Source organism: Halyomorpha halys, unplaced genomic scaffold (genome assembly GCF_000696795.3).
Source record: "Halyomorpha halys isolate HHAL.00 unplaced genomic scaffold, Hhal_1.1 Scaffold1470.1, whole genome shotgun sequence".
Classification (NCBI taxonomy): Eukaryota; Metazoa; Arthropoda; class Insecta; order Hemiptera; family Pentatomidae; genus Halyomorpha; species Halyomorpha halys.
Window position 1 is genome coordinate 34,616 of NW_027111299.1, and position 5,363 is coordinate 39,978.

Genomic DNA, 5,363 nt, shown 5'->3' on the forward strand with positions numbered 1-5,363 from the left:
TTTTTATCAAATTTTTTTCTACGAATCAGTTTATGATTTCTATAGAACCTTCCTAGAACTTTCCCTGGGCGACACCGAAAATTTTGAAAAAATAATTATTTTTATTTATATAGTTTCTAGTTCAGTTCTCCTAAGGTAGTAATTTCCACAAAATAGAGTTCATAAAAAGTCCCATGGTGAAAGGGGCTTTCTTTTAGAGGACGAGCAGACAGAAATGTGAGTATTTTAATGAAATATAATTTTGGTAAAAAAAGTGGCCTATTTTTTGAGTCTTTTTTTTATTTCACGCTAAATCTAACAGAAAAAAAATCAAGACGAAATAACCACCTTAAACAATATTTTATTAAGATGCAGACAAAAATTTATGTGTTTCCGTTACTAATTATAGCTAGTTTTTCTTTGGTTTTCAGTTTTTTGCTAAAAAATAGAAAAATACACATAACATTGTATACAAAATTTAAGTTCACAAAATCTCCTACAAAACACATGTATTACATTTTATTTTAGGGTTATCAAATCTACAAATCTGTAACTAGAGAGCACCATAAATCCAGTTATTTAATATTCAAAAAACACCTTTTCAGGAAAAAATTGAACTCTTAACTATTGTGTATTTTAATTAGGATGCTGAATCCGACTGATAGGTATTCCTCCTCACTGATTGGCGGCTTCATAAAAAATGTACAAGTTTGCGAGTTATGGTTTATAACTGGAAAAATAAACATTTAAAAAAATATACTCATTACATAGGAAACATTTTCTACAAAATGCAGGTACTTTCATTTTCGTCTAACCTGCGATGAAGCTTTTTATTCTAAATATTTTAATTAATTATTAAACTATTATAATTATAATAAATATATTAAATTGCTAGTGTGGGATTTCTGTAAGATTCCACCCTTCATGTAGGTCTGACAACTCGGAAAATTCTTAAGTTTTCCTGATGGAAAACCCCAGATAAAAATCTTGCTGCTCTGTTCCTTTAATCTTGAAGATACCTTCGTCATATTACCATTCCCTATCACCAATGCTGACAATTACATTTGTTTATGTAAAAAACTGAATGATGAACAGGGTATTTACTACTAGTGTCTACAGTTACAGTTGTATGTGGAGTTGAAATGTATATTTTTAAAATTCTTTCCCTTCATAACAGGAAAACTAAGCACTCATTTTGAATTTCAAGATGTAATTTTTAAAAAAAGACATAAGATTGGCTAAAATTAATGATCAAGTAATTTTGATCGGATTTCGAATTGTTATGAGTAGAAACCGGGTATTTCTGCAGCATAGAACCGAAAAACGAATACTGAGAAAAAAAAATGCAAAATGTTGCAGTAAAAACACAAATTAAGTGTAAAACACTGAAGTCCTGCAATAATCGTCAATGTTATTGTTTACTTTATAATATTAATACGTAGATGGGTTACTTAATCTTGTATAAATCAAATTAAACTCGCTAAATACTCTCTATATTTACATAAACAATTAAACTACTCAGACTAAAAACCTAAAATTTTGTCCATAATTATCGATAATATATATTATGTATGTATATAAAAAATATCACAAGTCATCACTAAGTCTAAAGGAAGGATGTGGGGGTACAAGCAGAGAGGGAATTAAAGCTAAAAATAGTAACACTGATTCATGTTGATCTTGTTCTCAATAACAAGATTACCCTTCAAAAACCTTTTCATATTTACTCGGAACTACTCGTTAATACTATTCCAAGAACATTCATCACTTGTGTCTGCTTGTTCTTTTTATTTACTTTTTTTTTTGTTGGGTTTAATTTAACTCTTCATATGTTTATCTATGCATTGTCTCGCCATAAATTTGTCAATTTTAAACTATAAAATAAATAAAGAAAAAATTAACAATAGGGTAATAAAAATAAATAAAAGATAATAAAATAAATAAGAGTTTCATTGTTGCGTCCCCTTTTTCCATTATTTCTCCGATTTGGTCACTATAAGACAAGTAACTTAATTAAGAAAATATTTGCACTCCTACAATTTATTCTAAAATGTTTCTATTTATTATAAATTCAAAGAATTATTTATTTATTCTTCTATTACTTGTTTTGTGAAAATAAGAAACAGCCAACAGTTAATTTCAAAGAATCCAATAACAATTACTAAATAAAATAATATCAAACAGAGGGCTAAAATCTCACAATTCAAGAACACCAATACAAATTTACTTTGACTGTTCACCGATTCAAGTATTTCTATAAGGAAGTTAGTTTTTGCATCCTTGAGTTGTCATCTTATTTAAGCCGGAAACCACATTAACCCATTTCCTTTGGATTATAAACAAAAACGTATTTTTCTCTTTACGATCGCTATTTACATGCGATAATAAAGCTCAACTCTATCAACATTTGATAAGTTATTTAAATAAGCTAAAAATTATAGTAGTCATAACATATAATTATTAGTATTTGATCCATGAAATAATTATTTGTATTTGATCCATAAAATAATAAATATTATTGGTTTGAGTAAATTTCATTTGGTTAAGGAGAATATGAGAAAAAATTGGAAAAGTCAGGGAATTAATTCAATTGACACCTTGTATAATTTTAATTGACCAAAATTTTTTAAAAATTTTTATTTAACACTTTTTTGTGAGGGAAATTGAAAAAATGTTTATGACCCAGAAAGAAATCATTAAAATATTTTTTTTAAACATTAATATCAAACAATTATATAAAAAATAAATAACAGAAAAAAACGTGTTTATAATAATTAGTTGGACTGGTGTAATTTTGTTATTCCTACATGGTGCTCTAAACAGCTGTTTTGATTTATTCCCATTCTTTACCGATTATAGAAGTTGGTAAACAGTACTAATAATAAAAAGGCTGCACTATATTTCACTAACGTATTATTTTCTCTAATAATATGTCTCAGCAATTAGACCATACTGGTTTAAGATTCGTATAATTTTATTAAACTGATTCCCTTTTTTATTATGTCTCAGTAAGATTTTTGTATTAGAAAATATACACTCCCACTAACTTTCCAAATGAGCCTTCCAGGCTTTTCAACGATACATGATATTACAACTCGTATTTTCAGAAATGTATTTCAACCTGGGATAAATATTTTTTTCTTTCATCTCCTTAAATTAATTATGAAACCCTTCTATAGTTTACATACATTCACTGCTAATAAAAATCTGAGATGGTTAATTATTTCAAACAAACAAAATTTAAGGAACCTTAAAGGAAACTCTTTTGAAAATTCGGCATCTAAGCCCTATCAAACTGTTTCAATGAGACTAAACCCTTACTGGTATCAAGGATTATTTAATTGAATATTGATTTACTGAGTTTAACCAAAATCGTTTGAGAAAGTGAAAAACCTTATATACAACGGTAACATTGGTCGATTTTGTCGAAAATGTTGCTGTAACATTTGAAGTATACACCCATCCTAAATAAGTAATATCAGTTTCGTACGACTTTTTATTATTAAACAAGGCAATTCACAGATCATTTTGTGATACTTGGTAATTTGTAAAGAATTCTTTAGTACACTATACTTAAGAATACGTTGGTGTTACAGAAAAAAAGGGGTTTAATGTAGTAACTTTCTAAGTCTATGCCAGAGAAACGGCTGTTTTAAATTTAAAATGTATTGAATAAAAGATATAGCAGCATCAAATTTCGTTTTAGAGTACTTTTCGAATCAAAATATATACAACCTGGGGCCTGTTTCATAATAAAAGTCAATAGTATTAGTCCATAAAGATATATAAAGTACAATTACTAATACATTTTGTTTCATGATAGGGACGACTATCAGAAATATTACATGAGTTTAAAAGTAAAAAATAATCTGGCACTATGTTATAAGTCAGTGAAATTGTACCAAATACAAACATAGTATTAGTTTGTACTTTATTATGAAACAGGGCCCTGGTGTGACTTCATCCATAGGGTTATCCCTTTTTATAACGGCTCATCGACACAAATTCGAACCAACTTCCAGTACAGTTAAAAACTTTAAAATTGTCCAACTAAAAACTTTAAGCCAGTAACAGCTAAGAAATTCCAAAAATAAATTTTTTAATGAATAATCTTTCAAGATATTGGTATGAGGCCACCAACTTTAAAATCGTTGATTTATTATTGAAGGGGTATAGTGACAAACAGATTGCACTTTTGGCAGTATATTTTACGAGATCTATGATTTTTGTTTTACCAATATTTGACGAATTTCCATCAGGAACACCTTAGATAGAGCCTAGAAGTATTATATCTTTATTTTTCACTAATTTTGCAATTTTTTGTTTTACACTTAACAGACACTGACAGTTTTCAAATTTGGTAGTTCAATGCAAGTTAAAATGGTTTACAAGTTTATTTCTATGGTGCTTTTCTTATCTCAAATTAGGTTTACAAATTGTATAAAGATTTTTTGGTTTAATGAAAATTTTCAACCTCTAATTTATAGCTCCAAAATGGTGATTCCTTGTGACAACTTTTGTAATAAAAAATTGAACAACATTAAATTCTACTTAAAATTTCATAACAGAATTGTGGTTGAAATAACAGTCATAAACCCACAACATTCATTTAACTTTGACAAAATTTGACTTCCGAAAGTATGTAACTTGAAACGGCTCTTCTATATAAAAACCAACATAATTAAACTATTAAAACTATTTTAGAATGTTCAATTACTCGTGATACGCTCAACAGTAAGTAAAAAAGCTTGACTTTCAGCTGCCATTTTACATCTCAAGTAATCAACTTATACAACTAATACAGTTAAGTTTTAAATGAATTAATTTAAGAGTTATTTACATCTCGAATGGAATTCTTAAAATCAGATAAAATATACTGGTATCCTTCAAAACGATGGTAGAAAAAATATGTCACTAGAAGGATGCATTGATTTTTTAAAATATTAAAATCATATTGACTTTTACTGATTTAAGTGAAAATATCTGATTAGTAATGGGACTAAGATATATACTTAGTATTTAAAAACAACCAAATAAATATAACTACTCAAAAGTTGGAATTTTGTCCCATGAAAGTCCAACTGGAAAAACCCAGGGGGTTTAAGTTAGGGTCCCTGCACAGATCTACAGGTAAAACCAAAAAGATATTTATTTACTCTAAAAAGATATTTAAGAACTCCTGAAAAACCAAAAAAAATATTTTCCCTCAAAAATATTTTTAAGTCGAAAAAATCTTCCAATATCCCACCGTTTATCTTTTTTTCTGGCAACATTAAGATATTATTCCATAAGGATATATTTTAGAACTTGCTGGGGGGCCAACAGAACTCCGATCAGAACTCCTGAAAAACCAAAAAAAAATTTTGCCTCAAAAATATTTCTAA